Source organism: Tenrec ecaudatus, chromosome 13, assembly GCF_050624435.1.
Source record: "Tenrec ecaudatus isolate mTenEca1 chromosome 13, mTenEca1.hap1, whole genome shotgun sequence".
NCBI lineage: Eukaryota > Metazoa > Chordata > Mammalia > Afrosoricida > Tenrecidae > Tenrec > Tenrec ecaudatus.
In genome coordinates, this window is record NC_134542.1 from 77,545,843 (window position 1) to 77,566,777 (window position 20,935).

The window sequence follows — 20,935 nt, forward strand, 5'->3', positions numbered from 1 at the left end:
ACTTACATCATAACATTAAAATGCAGATAGGAGAACATGATATAAAGAAAGATAGCCAACAAAGTAATGGCCTTGGAAGTTAGATCGATTTATGAATGATTTGTTTTCCAAAAGTTTGTTCACAGACATTCTATTTGCCATTCAAGAAGTATTTTCCTACAAAAGTGGTTTTTTAAATGTAATAGGTTGGGCACCCATGTAACCCATAGACACTGCATCATTTGAAACAGTACTTAAATGATATTAATGTAAATGGAGAGCCAAGCTGCCATTTCCAACATTGTTTCTATGGAAACTGTACATTTATTACCTTGTACTTGATAAGTAACCTCTTTCTACTGTTTCCTACATCAGGAATTTAGTCTACTTCTCTTTCACATCCCGCATTGATTTCCCAGAGAGTTAACCATACATCTATCACTAAGAAGCATCTTTATTAGATTTGGGAATATGGGCAGCTCCAGGGACTGCTCTTACTAAGGAAGCGAAGGAGACTCATTGCATTTAGAACGGGTCTCCAGGAGGGAGATGGTTGCTGTTGGCTGCCATGCAGCCAGTTCCGACTCACAGTGGCCCCATATAAACGAATTGTTGGCCCTCTGTCCGTCATCACAATTGTTAGGTTTGAGTCCGTTGTTGGAGTCTCTGTGTCAGTCCATCTCGTTGAGGGTCTTCCTCTTTTTCACATAGTCTCTATCTTACTGAGCATGATGTCTGTTTCCAGAAAATGGTACCACCTGTCAACATGTTCCAAGTAGGTGAGACTAAGTTTCAGCATGTTTGCTTCTAAGAAGCATTCTAACTGTGCCTCCGCAAATCAGATCTGCATCTTCTTCTGGTAGAATGTGGCACTTTCAATCTTCTTCGTCCATACTATAATTCATCAGTGTCAATTCTTTTCCAGCCTCTCTTATTTCTTGTCCAGCTTTCACAGACATATGAGATGATGAAAACTCTCCTGGCCTAGGCCAGGGGAACCATAGTCCTTTGGCGATATCTTTGCTCTTTACACAAGATAGAGGTTTGGCCAGCAGATGTGCCCAATGCAATATGTCGTTAGATTTCTTGACAGCTGTTTCTGTGTTTGTGGACCCATTGATTGTGAGTTCAAATTAATTAAAATTAAGTCCCTGAAAACCTCAATCAATTCTGACTCATAGTAATACTACAGGATAGAGTAGGAGCTAATAAATATGTGCTTCCCTGTTTAACCCCACCATATAAATTTTTTTCAGCTGCATTGAATAAAATTTCTTAAAGATCTTACCAAATCCAGTACCAGTTACACATGATGATGGCAAACTAGATAACTTGCAGTGGAACCTCTAAGAGCAAGAACTTGACTGCTTTGTTTCACAGGTCTCTCAGGGATGGCCCAGGGACAAATCCTAACAGGAAGAGCCGGTCCATACTCAATGAAGACATCCAGGTCGAGGGACTGAGAGTTAATAGTAGAGCTCCTGGTAGCCATGTGTATAGTGTGAAATAAGATGGCTACTTATTGAAAAGATAGAAGACAAAGTATAGACATTACCCTAGATGCAGGTGTCTTCAAACTATAGCCTGCGGGCCACATGAGGCCCGCTGAGGACATTTATCCAGTCCCCAGGGTGTTTTGGCCTCGTTTTTGCTTTTTACTTCAAAATAAGATACATACAAGGTGCATAGGAATTTGTTCATAGTTTTGTTTTAAACTGTAGTCCAGCCCTCTAATGGGTCTGAGGGACAGTGAACTGGTCCCTTTTAAAAAGTTTGAGGACCCCTGCTAGAGTCTCCTGCATAAGGAGGCTTAGATATTACACATATGGTATTCTCCAAAACAGTATAAATTGGTTTTGTCCTGAATATCTTGCTACAACTTTAGAATTGTGCATGTTCCAATGGAAAGAGCAAGGATTATAGGTCTTAAAGTGAACCTTCAAACTTCTATCTGTAAACCTGTTCTCTAGCAAGCAGCGGTGCCTTCCCTTGATGGAGGAATCTCCCCACTTGATCTTACTAATACTTTTCCTAGGGAAAAGAAAGGACTCAACACTGTAGTGGCTTGATGGAAAAATACTTTCATACTCAGAAAATATGATAAAAATACATTAAAATGTAAAATAGAAAAATATATTAATTTTCTTGCAGGAGTTATATAAAAAGAGTTAGCATTGTAATAGTTGTATATATCAAATAATGTGTGCAAAGTACACATATATATTTATGTGTGCATATATATGCAAACACATATGTTTATAAATTCTATTTCCATCTTGTTTTTGTTGGCGGTGTTGTTTTAGTTTCTTTTAATAGATGAACTTACTTATTTGAGGCTCTTAGAAATCTGATTTTGAGTGGACTTGGACTTAGAGGAGGAAGCTCTGAGAGGACAGCCCCAGTCTTGGCTATCTGCTCCCAATGTTGTCCTTTGGCATCCTTCGTTCACTTGGCCCAGACTCGGTATCCTGGGCTGCCTCCTTCTTTCTCTTGGGCCCTGTGTCCTCCCAGAAATGTGCTGCCATTTGTACTGCCAGACACGAGGAGGCATAAAACGCTGAATCCTGGGGGCTTTCTCATCTTGGGTTTCTTGCCTTCTGTGTTCCAGTGCTTTCTTACGCCTGTCAGACATTGTCCTCTTTAGGAAAATGGAAGAGTCTGGATTCTGCTTGTTCTTTTGGGCCCTAGGCTGTGAGGTACAGTAATATCAGTCAGTCCTGGGATATGTCCATCCCCTCCCCGGCTTCCCTTTATTTATCATACTCAAGTTGAGAATGTTTGGATTGGCCTCAGCAATGCAATCCCAGGCAGATCTGTGCTTCATCTCTCCTGTTCCACTTGTTCTGTAACAGGAGTGCCCCTTACTCAGTAACAGGCAAGTGCAATCCTTGGTCAGGGCACCCTGCTACATGGAAAAACCTTGCTTGTAATTCCCACTACTGATGGAGACAACATAATGCTTCTTTTTTTTTCATTTTGTTGGGAACTCTTACAAATATTATAACAATCCTTAATTCAATTAGATCAAGCATAATTATCTGATTGCTGCTACCATAACCCTTCTCAGTGTGGTGGCAGTAACTTCTGTAGCCATTCCTGTTCATAAAAGTCTCACAGTTTGCATTCAAAATCCACTTCAATGAGTTCCAGAGAGCTCATGGCTGAGAAGGAGAGGTACAGCTTCTTGGAAGAGCAGCCAATCATTTCTGTGAAGCCATGGAAAAGAACTCCATCTTATTAAAGAACATTGTTGAAATCAGGATTGCATTATATCTATACATCATTTTAGGTGAAAACCAAACTCGCTGCCATTGAGTTCACCTCTGACTCAGCAACTCCATATAGGATTCCCAAGACTGTAAATCTTTACAGAGGCAGACAACTTCAATATTTCTCCCACTGAGCAGCTGGTGTGTCGAAACCTGTGCCCTGATGGTTAGTAGTCCAATATCTAACACACACTGCCACTGGGGCTCATTTGCTTTGTTACTGTTGACGTTTTCACAATGGTAAGTCTTCCAATCCATGAGCATAGCATGTTTTTCCATTCATGTGAGTCTCTTTGGCTCCCTTGCAGTAGTGTTCTGTAGTTTTTCGTTGTATAAATATTCTATATACTTAGTTAGAATTATCTAAAGTGTATTAATTTTTAGGGAGGTATTACAAAATACATATTTTCCTGATTTCCATCCCAAAGTTCTCTAAAAGTAGCAGAATTCTACTGAGTTTTGAACTCAGTAATATGTCACTGCTGAATCCTTCTATTAGTTTCACTAACTTTCTTGTGGATTATCAGGAATTTTCTATTTGTGGGACCCACAAATGGGATAGTTTCACTTCTGTCTTACATATTTGAAAGCCCTCTCTTTGTCTCTCTGTCTTATTGTTCTAGCTAATTATTTTCAGTACAATATTGAATAAGAATGGTGATAGAAGAAATCCTAGTCTGGTTCACATTCTTAAGGGGAATGATTTCTGTGTCTCTCTGCTGAGAATAAAGTCAACAAGTTAGTTTTGTATATAAGAGTAAGTCAATAAGTATTGTTATTAAGGTCCAGTTCACTTATACACAAGTTTATGTCAAACAAAATGTTTAAACACATCTTGGTGATCAGTGGATGGCTGCAGACACATTCTTGCAGTAATACACCTGCTTTAGCCTCATTAGGGTGACTTCAAAACTCAAAATGGTCTAACCAAAATAGCAGTTCCCAAAGAAATCTGCTGGGCCAGTTAAATTCAAAGCAGAAAAGTCAGTTCAGCAGGCCACTATGACATTTTGTTGTTGATTTTGAAATATTGAATATTGATAGATGTTTCTCAAATGACATGACAATCATAGAGATTCATTAGGAAGAAGTTTTAAGAAAATTGCATTAGTGAGAAAAAGGCAAAGAGAGTTGCACCAATTAATTTTTTCCCATCACAAAGCACCTGCTCATTTTTCAAAGTAGCAGGACTTGTCCTGCAAGAATATCACTTGGAAATCTAACCCCATTCACCCTATACCCTTCAGAAATTTTTGTTCCCTCAAACTCCAAAACATGTAAACAGATCCTGATCAGAGTCCCTTGAGGGTTCCAAAATTGTCATTTTGATGTGGTATAAATGGAAGAGTGTAGACTTCTTCTGGCAAGGGTTAGAGATGGCAACACTGCCTTCTGAAATGTATAGACCAACATGAAGGATATGTCAATAAACAATAGTTTCACATTTTGATATTTTTGTTTAATAAATGCTTTTGTAATTTGCAGCAATACTTTGTGACTTACCTTCATATATGCACTTAGCTATGTTGAGGTTGTGTCCTTCTACTCTTATTTAACTGAAAGTTTTTATTAAGGAAGCATCTTGAATTTTATCAGGTACCTTTTATGCATCAAGTGTGGTGATTCTTTTTTCATTTATGTGATTAATTATGTTAATTTATTTTAAAATATTAAACCATCTGTGTATACCTGGTATGAATCCTATTTGTCATGATATAGTATTATTTGACATGTGTTTTTGGTGGGTGTGTGTGTGCATGCACACATGTGTATACTTTATTGAATTCCATTGGCAGAAATTGTGTTGAGCATTTTTGCATCCATATTCATGAAAAAAATTAACCTATGTTTTCTTTTCTTACTATTGTCCAGTTTTATTATCAGGGTTATACTTGCTTCATAGTTTAATTTGGGAGTATTCCTTCCTCTTCTATGTTCTGGAATCATTTGAGTATAATTGGTATCACCTCTTTTCTGAATATCAGGTAGAATTCTCCAGTGAAGTCATGGCTTGATTTGTTGGGATATATTTTTATATGATGTTTTAAATTTATTTTTATGTTATGAGTCTGTTAAAATTTTGCACCTCAATTTGTGTTAGTTTAGATAGGCAGTGCATTTCTATACATCTCTCATTTTCTATGAGGTTTTAAAATGTATTAGAGAACATATCCCCATAATACATGTTAGGATTATTTTCCTCTAAGTAGGTTGTTGTGACAACCTTCTTTTTACTTATTTTTGAATATTTTAATCTCATCTGTTAATGATTTGGCCAGTGGGTTGTTATTTTATTGATCTTTTCAAAGAACTGATTTCTAGTATTGATTTTTCCTATTGTTTATTCTTTTGCTATTCTGTTATTCTCATTTGACTAGGAATTTTAAAAATTTCACTTTTCATTTCTAAAATTACACATTGGATTTAAAGTATAATAGCATTCGGTTTCCATTTATTTACTTTTTCCTTTGTTCTTCTTGTTATTGACTTCTAATTCTATAGACTGGTGATTAGAGAAGATACATTACATTACTTAGAAATTGCTGAGGCCTGTTTTGTGGCTTAATATATTGTTATTCTGGAGAAGGGTCCCTGTGCATTGCAAAAGAATGTACATTGTGCTAATGTTGGGTAGATTGTTCTGTAAAAGTGTGTGAGATGAAGTTGGTTGATTGTATTATTCAGATTTTCTTTATCATGCTGAATTTACTTTTAGATGTTCTGTCCATCATTAAACGTGGCATGCTAATGTCTCTCACTATTATTGTGGGACTATTTCATTTTTCAGTAGAGTTAGAGCTTGTTTTTGTGTATTTTGGAGTTCTGGCATAGGATAAGGAGACCTAGTGGCACCGGGATTAATGCAGTAGGTTGATAACCAAAAGGTCTGCAGTTGACACATCCTAGCTGCTCCATGGACAAAAGATGTAGGAGTCGACTTTTGCCGAGATTTATAGCCTTGGAATCCGTGTACTCTATGTTAATGGACAACTGTACTCTATGCTAACTCTATGATAACTGTACTCTATGCTAACTCTATGATAACTGTACTCTGTGCTAATGGACATCTGCATCCTATGCTAACAGACAACTATGAATTGGAATAGATTTGGTTTGGGTTTGGTTTTGTCTTTGAGGGCATAAATATTTGTTCAATATGTCATTTTGATAAATTGATCTCTTAATCACTATTTGTCTTCTGCTGTAAAATCTGCCTTAAACAATGTTTTCAGAGATGAGTATTGCCCCCTTTCTTGTTTTTAGTTACTGTTTTCTGTATTTTTCCTTCCTCTGATTTTTAGTTTGTTTATATATCTTTGTCTGAAACGTGTCTCTGGTAGACAACTAATTGATGTATTTTTGTTGCTGTTCATTCCATTCCATCACTCTATTTCTCTTGTGTGGTATATTTAATACGTTTGCATTCAGCATGATTATCAATCAACATAGATTTTTCTACTGTCATATTCCTATAATAACCTCCTTTTATCCTTTTTTGTGATGTTGGTGGTTTATTTCTTCCACCTAATTTCCTCAGTTGAATTCTTCATATTCCTGTAGTTTTATTTCTTTCATTGCTGTTAATTTTGTGTTTACTAAATCTCTCTTCTGGAGACTGTGGACTTCTTTTGTTGCTCACGTCTGTTTATTCAGGTTATAAGGTTCAGGCATTTATTTATTATGAGCTTCCTCTTTCTTTTCTTTTTGGGGGCATGATGGTTTACTTGTTCCACTTATTTTCTTTTCAATTCTGATGAATAGTCAGCTATCAGTGGTGGATAGTGGGCCAGGGGAGTGCAGATGAGAACTCTCTACCTGGCAGGGTGGGGTGTGCAGTGTGCTTGATACCTTCTCCTTAAGGTCATATTGACATAATTAGATTTGAGCGCAGGTCCTTTTGACCCCAACACTTTTGCTCTTACAGCTATAGTATATTTTTTTTAGATCAGGAGTGTCAAACTCAATTAAAACGTGGATCATTTGATGCAACGGGCAAGATTCACATGGGCCACATCAGACTTACAAATTTTGTTAAATTTATATTTTGAAAGGAGGATTCAGGAATATGTATAGGATAATTAAGACACTAGATAATTGCTTTTATTTAAACATTTATTTAATGTACTTATAAAACTAAAATTATTCTCTTTTACCCAAAACTTGCCAGCACTTTCCTCCTACTAGTTTTTGCCTCTTATGTTGTGACTGGAAAATATAACAAAGTAACTAATAAAAAAACACAAAATGTTGGAAAGCTGACAAACGTGATGCACAATGGTCATGGCTTCCCTCTAAAAATGTGAACTAGCGCTGCCGCTAGCTATGATTCGTAACAGCACAACCCAGAGTGCTCTTTTTAACCTTTTCGCTATTGGGATCTGTTTACATGACGACATGGAGAGCGGCAGACATGTCACTTTCAAACGTCACTGGAACTGAGCGCGTTTATACACGTCCACAGGCCCCGGGGATAGGCACTGGGCCACGTGTATACTCACTTTCAGTACTTAAAGGGTTAACGGGGAATTGTGTGTGCGGTATTGCCTCAATCTCCCCTAAGCGCTATTTTCTTCATAACAATTTTTAAATTTTTCGTTTTATTTCAGAGCATCGCGGGCCACAAACAATTACCCGGGGGGCCCGCGGGCCAGTAGTTGACTCCCCTGCTCTAGATGCCACTCAAGTAACCTGGGGGCGCAAAGGTAAAGTGCTAAGGTGCTACCCAGAAGGTTGCTATGCCCCAGCAGCTCTGCGGGAGGAAGGTCTGGCAATCACCTCCTGTAACGATTATAGCAAAGACCACACCTGAGGCAATTCTCCTCCACTATACAAGGTCACTGTGAGTGAAACGCTGGCTTAACGGTATCTCACAACAAAGCTTCCACGTTAAGGAAGCTGCTCGTGTGAAGTTTAAGTTCTAGTCTACTAACCAAATAGTTGGTCAGCTAGGGGTGACATTTTAGACTACTAACTACAAGGTACGCAGTTTGAAACCACTACTTGCTCTGTGAGAGAAAAATGAGACTTTCTACCCCAGTAAAAAATTAGTCTGAGCAACCTACAGGAGCAGTTCTGCCCTGTCCTGTGGGGTCGCTCTGAGTCGGAATCAGGGGGAAGGCAGAGGTGTTCTTTGCAGCGGCTCCACAGAGAAAGCCGTGGTGGTCTGCTCCTGCAGGGCAGTTCTACCGTGTCACCTGGGATTTTGTGAGTAGAGATCAACTTGATGGCACCTAGACACAACAGACGTCATTCAGTGCCATTTCTGTCAATATAGGCAGTAGGGTGAGAATGGGCAGAGATGACTCCAGACTAGATTAAGTGATTTAGCTGTGTATTTCCCCCCAGCTTTCCCTTTCAGCATCCTACTCTGATTAAGAAAATTTCCAGATTGCACTACTGCCCTGCTTTCCTATCATAACTACATCATCACACCTGTAATTTATCTGCTAAATTCTTACCTCCCATAGCCCTTTTTCCATTGGGAAGAAATATTGAAGTCAAAAAACTGAACAGAAAATTTCAAAGGAAAAACTCAAGAAGACAAAGTATTATAATGAAATGTGAAAAGACCTAGAGTTAGACAACCACAAAGGAATGACTTGCACAGCAAATCTGAAACTAACAGACCTGAAAAAAAAAATTCAACGCTCAATTGCAGCATTGAAAGATTCTAAGGGCAAAATATTGAATTAATCAGGAAGCACCGAAAGATGAGACTAAAACACAGTCATTCTACCGAAAAGAGTTAGTCAGCATTCACCCACTGTAAGAGGCAGCACAAGAGCAAGACTCAGTGGTACTGAAGGAAGAAATTCAAGCTGCACGGAAAGCATTAGCCACCAACAAGGCTTCTAGAATTGCCGTATACCAATTGAAATGCTTCAACAGCCTGGCAAAGCACCGAAACCCTCATTCACCTATGCCAATATATATGGATGATAGCTACCTGGCCAACTGACCAGAAGAGGTCCATATGTGGACCAATTCCAAAGAAAGTTGACCCAAGCAAAGATCAAATTATAGAACAATTCATTCATATCACATGCAAGTGAAATTCTGCTAAAGATCATCCAACGACAGTTGTAGCAGGGAGTTGACAGTCTCAGGACTGATTCAGAAAAGGACATGGAACAAGGAATATTATTGCTGACATCAGAAGGATTCTGGTTGAAAGCAGAGAATACCAGAAAAATGTTTATTTGGGTTTTATTGAATATGCTAAAGTGTTTGTGTAGATCATGACCTATAGATAGCCTTGAGAAGAATGAAAATTCCAGAAGACCTCACTGTATTCATGTGGAACCTGTATGCGGATCATTAGACAGTTGTGCAAGCATAACAGGGGAATGCTACCTGATTTAAAATCAGGAAAGGTGTGTGTCGGAGCTATCTTCTCTCACCATACTTACTGAATCTGTGTGCTGAGAAAATCATCAGAGAAGCTGGACTATATGAGGAAGAATGTTGCATCAGGCCTGGAGGAAGGCTTATTAACAGCCTTCGATATTCAGAAAACAAACCTTTGCTTGCTGAAAGGGAGAAGGGATTGAAGCACTTACTGATGAAGATCACTGACGTCACCATCAAAGTGAATTACAACTTAATGGAAAGAAAACAAGTGTCATCACGGCTGGACCAATGGGTAACATCAGGATGAAACAGAAAAGATCGAAGTTGTCAGTGATTTCATCTTTCTTGGGTCCACAATAAGTGCTTGTGGAAGCAGCAGTCAAGAGATCAAACAACACATTGCAGTGGTTAAATTTCTTCCACAAGATCTTGCTAAAGTGTTGAAAAGCAAGGACGTTACTTTGAGGACTAAGGTGCACCTGACCCAAGTCATGATATTTTATTTTTCTTTTTTATAAATAATTGTATTGGGGGCTCTTACAACTCTTAAAACAATCCATACATCAATTGTATCAAACACATTGGTACATACATTGCCATCATCATTTTCAAAACATTTTCTTTCTACTTGAACCCTTGGTTATCATCTCCTCTTTTTTACCTCCCTCCCCTCCCCTCCCACCCTCATGGCCCCTTGATAAATTATAAATTATTACTATTTTCATATCTTACACCATCCACTGTCTCCCTTACCCACGATTCTGTTGTTCATCTCCCCGGGATTGGGAAGTATATGTTGATCATTGTGATCAATTCCCCCTTTCTCTTCCTTCTCCCCTGCCCTCTTTCCCCTACCCTCATGGTCTCACTACTCCCATTATTGTTCCTCAGGTCTTTATCTGTCCCGAATTCCGTGTGTCAAGAGGTCTTATGTGTACCAGTGTGCAAGCTCAAATCTAGCGGAAGTTGTAAGGTAGACTGGGTCATGATAATGGGGGTGGGGGACATTAAAGAACTAGAGAAATGTTGTGTGTTTTGTTGGTGCTATACTGCACCCTGGATGACTTGTCCCTTCCTTGTGACCCTTCTGGAAGGGATATCCAGTTGTCTACAGGTGGACTTTGGGTCTCCACTCTGACCCCCCATGTTTGCATCAATATGATTGTTTTGGGTCTTCTGAGGCCTGACATCCGCTCCTGTGGACACCTTCTGATCACACAGGCTGGTGGGCTTCTTCCAAACCATGCTATTTTCAAGCACTATGCATACATGTAAAAGTGGGACATTGTGTACGGACGACGGCAGAAGAATCAATACATTTGAATTATGGTGCTGGTAAAGAATATTGAAAGTACCAAGAACTGTCATCATCATCATCATCATCATCATCATAAACAAAGGTGTCTTGGAAAAAGTACAGCCAGAATGCTCCTTAGAAGGAAGGATGCTGAGACTTAGTCTCACATATTTTGGATGCATTACCAAGACAGACCAGTCCCTGGAAAAGGAAATCATGCTTGCTAAAGTATCAGGGCACCAAACAAGAGGAAGGCCCTGAACAAAAGAGACTGACACAGTGGCTGCAGCAATGACTGCAACGCAAGAACAGCTTTCCAGGAAGGCGCGGGACGAGGCAGTGGTTCGTTCTGTTATCCATAGGGTCTAATGTACACATCATAACAATGACACCAAACCATAGCAACGTAGCCCTATCTAAACTTGGCTACTAAGGTGATCTTCCTTCTTTCCTTTACTGCTCCTTGTGAGCAGGGACATTTGCTTTCCAAAGACAATGTACTCCTAGCTAGCGCAATGGAATAAATGTGGTACCTGAATCCTTGGGAGTTATTTAGGTTCAGTGGGGCTCTTGAAAGCACTAAGGTAGAATTTGGGGAATAAACAGGACATACTTGAGAGGCTCTTTAAAAAAAAATCTGATCTTTCAGCAGGCTTTCAGCATGAGTGGTTTCTTGTGCAGTCAAACTCTAGCTAATAATATTGGTCAGCGGTAAACTGACACTAGAAGGATATATTTTTATCTCAAATATTTATTTTGTACATCACAGATATTATGTACAGCCAAGAAAAATCATCATTCTATGCTGAGTTCCTATCTCTGCGATTTGGGGCCTCAGCAGATAACTCTAAAAGACTTCATGTCTGCACTGGAAGTTTGGAGATAAACTCTGTACCAGCCCACAGTGACTCAAAGAAGGTGCTGGAGGACTTGAGGTGTTATGTTTTTAACTATCTTAAGAAGATATTATAAATAATTAGAAAAAGAAAGGAAAATGGAACACATTCCTTGTTTGCCCTGGTTCTGATGAACTTAGTCCAAATACGTTCAATGCCAAATTACAAGACCACAGAGAGAAAAGGGGAGAGGAGAAAGGAGGCGAGGCCAGGAGAAGAGAGGAAAGAGGAAGGAAAGCATGGAAGCTCTCCTGTGAAAGGGTGGATTATGGCTTTGAAAAACAAAAACGTAAGTATACGGTATAGTTTAATGCTCAGACTCTGAATTCTGGACCTGTGGTCTTACAGTGGGTGTGTGTGGGGGGGGGGGGCAGTGTTAGTGACACCGTGAGAGGGGTGACACCAAAATGATCATGGAAAGCGTTCGTGCTCTATAATTAGCAGAAATTCTATTATTTTTGTATAAATACATTTCAGGGTCTTGTAGCTCTTTTAACAATCCATACATCAATTGTATCAAGCACATTTGTACATATGTTGTCACCATCATTTCTAAAACATTTTCTTTCTACTTGAGCCCTTGGTATCAGCTCCTCTTTTTCCCCCTGCCTCCTCTACCCTCCCACCCTTGTGAACCCTTGATAAATTATAAATTATTATTTTCATATTTTACATCATCTGCTGTCTCCCTTCACCCACATTTCTGTTGTTCATCCCTCTGGGGAGGGATTATACATTGATGATTACAATCAGTTCCTCCTTTCTCCCCTTCTCCCCCCACCATCCCGTTACCCTCATGGTATCATTTCTCCCATTAATGTTCCTGAAGGGTTTATCTCTCCTGAGTTCCATGTTTCAAAAGCTCTTATCTCTATAGTGTCTGGGGTCTTAAAGGCTTGAAAGTAAACAAGCGTCCATCTAGCCCAGAAGCAACAAGCCCACATGGAAGCAGCACACAAACGTGTGATCATGAAGGGCGGAGGGAACCAGGTTTCAAGCACCAAAGGCGGGGTGGGGGTGAGGGGAATCATATCACTGTGAATGAGGAGAGCACGTGATGGGGACCCAATGCCCATCTGTAGACAATTGGCCATCCCTTGCAGAAGGATAGTGGGGAGGAGATGAGTCACTCAGGGGTCAGTGTAGCAACAATGAAACTCAGAACCTTCCTCTAGTTCTTAAACACTTCTTCCCTCCAACTATCATGATCCCAATTCTACCTTGCAAACCTGGATGTACAGTGGTACAGATGGGACTAGAAACACAGGGATTCTAGGACAGATGAACCCCTCAGGACCAACAGTGAGAGTGGCGATACCAGAAGGGAAGAGAGGGTAGAAAGGGGAAACCGATCACGGGGATCTACATATAAACTCCTCTCTGGGGGATGGGCAAGGGAAACGTGGGTGAAGGGAGATACCAGTCAGTGTAAGATAAGATAAAATAATAATTTATAAATTATTAAGGGTTCATGAGGGAGGGGAAACGGGGAGGGAGGGAGAGGGAAAAAAGGAAAATGAGGAGCTGATTCCAGGAACCCAGGCAGAAGGCAAATTTTGGGAATGATGAGGGCAATGAATATATAGGTGTGCTTTGCACACTTGATGTATGTATGGATTGTGATGAGTTGTATGAGCCCCAATAAAATGATTTTAAAAATAAAAGCTCTCATCTCTACTAGTGTACATGTTCTGGTCCAGCCAGATTTGCAAGATATAACTGGGGTCATGATAGTGGGGGGGGGAAGGTTGGTGGAAGCATTATAGAACTCGAGCAATGGTGTGTTCCATCAGTGCTATACTGCACCTGGCTGGCTCATCCCTTTCTTGTGACCCTTCTGTGAGGGGATGTCCAACTGTCTACAGATGGAGACTCTGACCTCCCTCATTCACATCAATATGATTGATTGTTTGAGGTCTTCTGATACCTGATACTGAATCCCATCAATACCTTGTGATCACATGGGCTAGTGTGCTTCTTTCCTGTGGTGAATAATTCTTATAACAGTTCCAGGTGGATATGTTTAGAGGTCCTAGGACAGTCCAGGGAAGCAGAACCAGCCCCCTTGAAGCTTTGGGCCAAGACTGGATATGACGGTGTGTGTATGTGTGTGTGTGTGTGTGTGTGTCCATAGAAAAGAAAGGCCTTATTCATCGTGTGGTAAGACCAGTTTATATTGGCATTGTTCTTAAAACCCAGGCTCCTCTGTATCCCTCCCTCTGCTTTCACTAACAGGTCTCCAGTCAGAGCCCTAAGCTAATCGCCCTGAAAGACCATAGTGGACTTACATGTTGCCAGCAGGAAACGTCCCTCTGTCCTAGCTCTACCTACAGGAGTCAAGTGCTTCTCCTCTCCCCCAGATGTGTTCGTATCTCAAAGACTAAATCACATGGGAGGCCTTTAACAAAGGAAGCCTCTAGGGTGGCAGACATTTACCCCCAATGGCAGACTCGTACTGGGAAAGCATGGAAATTGATCATTGCTGGTGTAGTGGTTTTGTATTGGGCTGCAATCCACAAGGTCAGCAGTTTGAAACCACCAGCTGCTCCTCAGGAGAAAGATGAGGCTTTCTACTGCCACAAAAAGTTATCATTTCAAAAACCCACAGGGGCAGTTCTACCCTGTCCTGTAGGGGTGCTATCAGTCAGAATGGGCACATGGCAGTGGATGTTTCTAATGTGTTCCAATCAGAACTGTCATTATAACTCAATATCAGTGACACTTTGACTCACGCAGTTCACCTGCAACCACTACAAGCCTATGCTGTTGTTTGTGTTGTCGTCAGTGTTGGTATAAAACCAGAACTTACAGTCACCCAGTCAATTCTGAATAGAGAGATCTGCCCCCATGGGTTTCCCAGACTGTAATTTTATGGGAGTAGGAAGCCATATCTTTCTCCACAGAGTGGTTGCTGGTTTTGAACTGCGGACCTTGCAGTTAGCAGCCCAACACATAACCCCACTAATGCCACCAGGGATCCTGCGTGTTTTTGTAGCCACAAATATTCGTTAAAATTTCAAGTATTTTAGGTACAATATTGTAGTAAACCTATATCAATAATGTTTTTGGAATGAAACAGTAATTAAAGCAGAATAATCAGAAAGGTTTCTGCTCAGTTACTGATATTTTAAAAACTAATAATGTAAGTTAATATAAGAAGATTTTACACAGTATATGCTGATGAGATTCCTATAATCTAAGAAATATTATAAGTAATCAATTTTTACCTATGTTTGTCACATATTATTCTATAATTAAAGTTCACAATATAAAGTAGTACGGATTCTTAAAACCTGATATGGGACGAGGTCCCTGGGGGAGGGGTTGACAGCAGGAGTTTCTGCACCGATGAAGCCAGCCCTGACGGCACCATTGTCCTGGATGCTCGGACACATCCTACGCTCCTTCAAGTTGAAGTCCAGCCGTTTAGTGGAGCCATACTGAAAATGCTATTTGAAGCAGTCTGTATCACAGCATCTTATCTGTAAAATGATGGCTGTGGTAGTAATCCACTGATAGGCTCATTATGAGAATCAAATGTGTTAATACGGGGATAGTCAACTCCAACGGGGCTTGGCATGTAGACAGGATGAACGTGGAGAGCACGATCATTTCTGTTAGCTGTCACTGTTGTCACTACGATAAGCTCGTGAGGCTGGAAAGTGGAAGAATGGGCGATGTGTGCCCTTCTCTGCATTGAAAAATACTGACAATAATTTGGATTTATTGTGCTTGGTTGTTTGGTTTTAAACACAGGCTTTGGCAGTCAGGATTTCTACTACCCTTTACAGTCCAATGAAAAGAATGTTATCTAAGCCATATTGTTTGTCTAAATGGCTGCAGAGTGATTAGATAAATAGTATAATTAAATGCCCTCTTCCCGAAGCCGTTGCTTTTGTTGCAAGGCCTAATGGAGGTGATCACTCTTTCCCACGGAAGAAGAGCCTCTGGCTGTCTCCTGGAAACCATAATTTGGTAGAACTCCATTCCACGTGATCACTGACTTCAGTCTCTGGGCTGCAGATGCTCTCCTTTTGTCTCGGTGGGTATTAATAGTCCTTTCCGATCTGCACAGAGCAGTGTTGCTTTGTGATTTTCTTTTCAAAGTCACTTTATTGACGCAATTAGCCTCCAGAGCGTTGTGTGACAAGTTACGTATTTATAACAAACAAAATATCAGAGAATCCGGATCCAGCAGAGGGCACCCATGTCTTACGCTCATTCTTTTTCTATTTCTCAAAACATTTGAATTCGAAAACCCATAAAAGCACATTGCAGAACATTTATAAATTTTTTTAAGTAACTGCCTTTCTACCACAGTTACTGTAATTTTGTTGGTGTATTTCATTTAGTAATATTATTTAAGCATATTTCTGCATAGTTTTATGCACATACATGTTTTGGTAGCAATGTGACACAAACATTCTCTGTTGCAACATTACTTTTTTATAACCATTAGCTATCATGGCTATAATATTTACTCATTCTTTGTTTATTAAACATTTAACTTTTTCTATAAAGATGACACTGATACAGATAGGAACTGGAAACATAGGGAATCCAGAGTGGATGATTCCTTCAGGAACAGAGGTGTGAGTGACAATACTGGGAGGATAGAGGGAGGGTGGGTTGGAGAGGAGGAATTGATTACAGGATCTACATGTGACCTCCTCCCTGGGGGATGGACAACAGAAAAGTGGGTGAAGGGAGACATCGGACAGGGAAAGATATGACAAAATAATAATTTATAAATTATCAAGGGTTCGTGATGGAGCGGGTAGCGGGGAGGGAGGGGAAAATGAGGAGCTGATGCCAGGGGCTTAAGTGGAGAGCAAATGTTTTGAGAATGATGAGGGCAATGAATGTATAAATGTGCTTTACATAATTGATGTATGTATGGATTGTGATAAGAGTTGTATGAGCCCCTAATAAAATGATTTAAAAAAGAATGTTCTGGTTCTGAAAATATAGAGACAGATAAGGATAGATAAATGTATTTTTATTTCATAGAACTGAATAATACCGGTATGTTGTCATTGGTTCGTATGGATGGATGTTAAATACTTGTTAGACCATAGAATTTTACACCTCGTCTTGTGAGTTTATATACCAAGGGTAAAAATAAGATGTATGCTTAAATCATTTTCTAAAATAATTCAGTAATTTATTTGTTAATTTTTTCATTTATTCATTTTAACGGAATGGGGAACAGTAGGGTGCCTGCCATTAGCAGGTTAAATTCTGGAAGAAGAAGAAAAGCAAAATATACAATAAAATAATTATGAAATATAAAAGCCTTGAAGTAACCAATAAAGGACTCAGAGAATTCTTAAAAATATAAAAAAGATGACAATCTACCCTTTACTGGGCACACACCCAGAAAAGGTAAGAAAGAGACCACGACCAATTGTCTGTGCTCCATTGTTTACTGTAGCACAATTCACAGCCATAGAGAATTGGAAACAACCTAAATTTCCATTGATAGACAAGTGGATTAGAAAACTCTGGCACATACACACAATGGAGAAACACATTGACGCCTGGGAAGAGTTGGAGGAAATCATGCTAAGCAAAGTTAGTCAATCACAAAATGATAAGTACAAAGTGGGTCCACTAAGAACAATCAGCACAATAGGTACAGAAGAAAAGCCCTGTAGCTCACATTACCTGGGTTGAGGTACAGGCAGTCGGGTGGGGGACAGGCCAAACCCAAGGATGTACATATCATCCCAACACAAAGAAGGGGAAAGGGGCTGGGGGAGAGAAAAGGGTGGGAGAGACAATGGCACTAGGAAAGCAGGGCACTAACCCACCCACGAGGAGGGTATTGTTTGTCTCCATAGAAATGGGCATGTGCATGCAGACCCCACCATGCCATGTGCCAAACCTTGAGGGCAACATAACCACATGGAGCAACTCATGAAAAGAGTGGGCTACAGGGCCAAACTGACCCTTCTCTAGAAATACGTGCTACAGAGGACCACGCTAAACCTACAGGTTAGGGAAAGGGGCCAGCCTGTCACACTCACATGGAAGGAACATCACGAAGGAACAAGAGAGAGTGAGGGTCTAGACCCCATATTGGCACACCAAGCCCTGAGGACATCCCTGCACAGACCTGCTAAGGCACAGAGAGGACCATACCTTGAGGCATGATGTCCGCTCACTGGAGCATACCTTGACAAACAGCAGGGAGTGAATCCGGTCTGAACCCCTCCACAGTGGGGCGAACAAAAAGGGAACTTAGCAGATCAGTAATGGAAGCAAAGCAAAGACACAATGCCCTCGAGGAGCCCCATAGTAGACTTCAGGCTCGGAGGGGCAGTTCGTGGAGCCTCCCAGGACCGGTAAGGAGACAGTCATAAAGGTCAGCAGACAGACCTGGAATCAAGTATGATTTTTTGCTCTTTTGTTCTCTTTTTATTCAATATGTTTTCTTTTTGTTTTATCTCTGCTCTTCTTGGTTTGCCTGCCTATAGAAGATAGGCATGGGAAGCAAGCCTGAGGAGAAAGCAATGGGACCGATGGTTCTGGAGAGACTCAGGGGGAAGAGGTGGTGGGAGAAGGGAGCAGTAAGCAAACAATGCCACAGACAGGGGAACAACTGGGGAATTAAAATCAACAAAAAGGAGGATGTAGACATCCTGGGAGTGTTAAGAGCAATAGCAATCTAGCTTAGAGGAATACCTAAGAGGTAGAAGAAGGGCAAGCGTGATGGTAGGACAGGAGGAAGGTAAAGGCAAATGGAGGAAAGATTTGGAAGCAAAGTTATGGATAGAGGTATAAACATGGGTGTGAACATATGTAAATACATTAATTCATTCAAATAGAGGTCTTGGCCTGTGTACATATATTTATCTAGCAAGGCATTAAGAAAGTGGATGGGCTTTGGGCCTCTGCTCAAGCCCTCCCTCAATGCAAGGACATTTTGCTCAAGTAGTGTGATTTCAGAACAGGCAACAACATTCCTGTTGGTTCCTAAAATTTATTTTAACCATCAAAAAGAAAATTCTATCATGGAGTGCTTCATTTTTGGAGACAATAAGTATTTTGGGAAGATATATCAGTAAATGCCTACATGCTAGCTAGGTGGCACAAGTGGTTATGCACAGGGGTACTTGTCAAAATGCTGGCAGTTAGAACCCGCCCAGTCCCTGGAGAAGGACATTGAACCTGGTAAAGCAGAGTGGCAGTGGACAAGAGGAAGGCCCTCCATGAGATGGGCTGACACAGGCGGTGCTCTGCTCTGTTATACCTCGCTGGCTGTGAGTACGAAGCTACTGAAAGGCACCCAACAACCGAAGTCCCTCCGAAGACTGGCCTGCTAATCTACCTCTCAGTCACAGCCTTGGCAGCCCTGTGGAACAGCTCCACTCTGCACACTTGGTGCTGCTCAATGTTCAAATCTACTCAATGGCAAATAACAACTGATGGTGGTATAGTGGTTTCACATCCACATGGTCAGCAGTTTGAAACCACCAGCAGCTCCTGGAGCTCCTGAGTTAGTCTCAGAAACCCACAGGGGGAAGGGGTTGGTTTGCTGTGAGTCAGCATTGACTCAATGGTGGTTAGTGTGGTTTGGGTTTAATCACCTTGAGAAGAAGTTCTTATAGACTAAAGGCATTTGTGACACGAAGGGATGGAGTGACGTGATGGTGGAAGTGGAAGCAGCTCAACTAGCCTAGGTAGTTCAGACGGGTAATGAACATCCACTTAAGAAACATGTACATAATATGTGAAACATTGTACATAATATGTGAAAAGTCTGAGGGAAGATATTTATTAAGATATATTTTTGAAAAAAAATCATAGCATTGGGAATGAGGGGGAGTGCAGAGTGGGGAACCAGGGCCCATCTGGGGGAAATTGGACATCCCCTTGCAGAAGGGCTGTGGGGAGGTAATGAACCAGTCAGAGTACAGTGTAGCAATGATGAAACACAATTTTCCTCTAGTTCTTAAATGCTTCCTCCCCCCCCCCACCCTATCATGATCCAAATTCCACCTTACATATCTGGCTAGACTGGAGGATGTACACTGGCACAGATAGGAACTGGAAATACAGGGAATCCAGGACAGATGAACCCCTCAGGATCAGTGGTGAGAGTGGTGATATTGGGAGGGTGGAGGGAATGTGAGGGAGAAAGGGGGAACTGATGACAAGATCTACATAAAACCTCCTCCCTGGGAGACGGACAGCAGAGAAGTGGGTGAGGGAGATGTTGGAAAGTGTGATATGATAAAATAATAATAATTTATAAATTATCAAGTGTTCAGGGGCAGGGGGGAGCAGGAAGGGAGGCGAAAAAAATGAGGAGCTGATACCAAGGGCTTAAGTGGAAAGCAGGTGTTTCGAGAATGATGATGGCAACATATGTATGAATGTGTTGGACACAAATGATGTATGTACAGATTGTGAAAAGAATTATATGAGCCCCTAATAAAATTATTTTTTTAAAGATATATTTTTTGGCTGATATACATGTTTTTTCCTACAACTAAGAGCTATAACCCTCAAATGTTTTTATAAAGTATCTTTCTTTTTTAGAGTTGGACATATACTTCCTAACTTGGTGCTTTCTTATTTGCTAAATAATGAATGCAATGCACATGAACGGAACGCCTTACATTTTCAAGAAGTGCATTTATAAATAGAAAAACATGCCAATCGAACTGAATTTCCTTAGTTCCATAAATATCTAGTAAGAATAGTGCTCAGAGCAATTAACATATTTTCATAGTTAAATTAGAATGTTTCTTCCCCTAGGAAAATTATTAATAATGTCTCTAAGAATTAATTTAGCATTGCTAATACTATAAAAGATGGGGCCTTGGTAAAACAAAAGTTAGATGATTGGCTGCTAATGGAAAAGTTGGTAGTTTTAGCTCACGAGTGGGCCACAAAGCAAGTCTCAATAAATTAAAAAGCACCAAAAACCATTCAAAACAACCTTAAATCACATCATTATTGAGCGAGCTTTAACAATTTCATGGGGAAAAAATGTATTTTTTCCCCGAGAATTTTTGAAGCCCTGAGTTAGTTAGTTTATGGTGCCAACCTGGCCAATAAACACATGTGGGGTTAATGGAAGGGCAGAGGGATAAATGGCTCGGTGAGACTCGCCTTTCTATTTCTCAGGTCTC

General features: G+C 40.5%; 1 protein-coding gene across 3 annotated transcripts in view; it reads right to left on the reverse strand.

The window, feature by feature from the left end:
• The window catches only part of SLC4A10 (solute carrier family 4 member 10), a 241,254-nt gene that overhangs the window by 52,841 nt on the left and 167,478 nt on the right, over window positions 1–20,935 (reverse strand). The window lies entirely within an intron of this gene.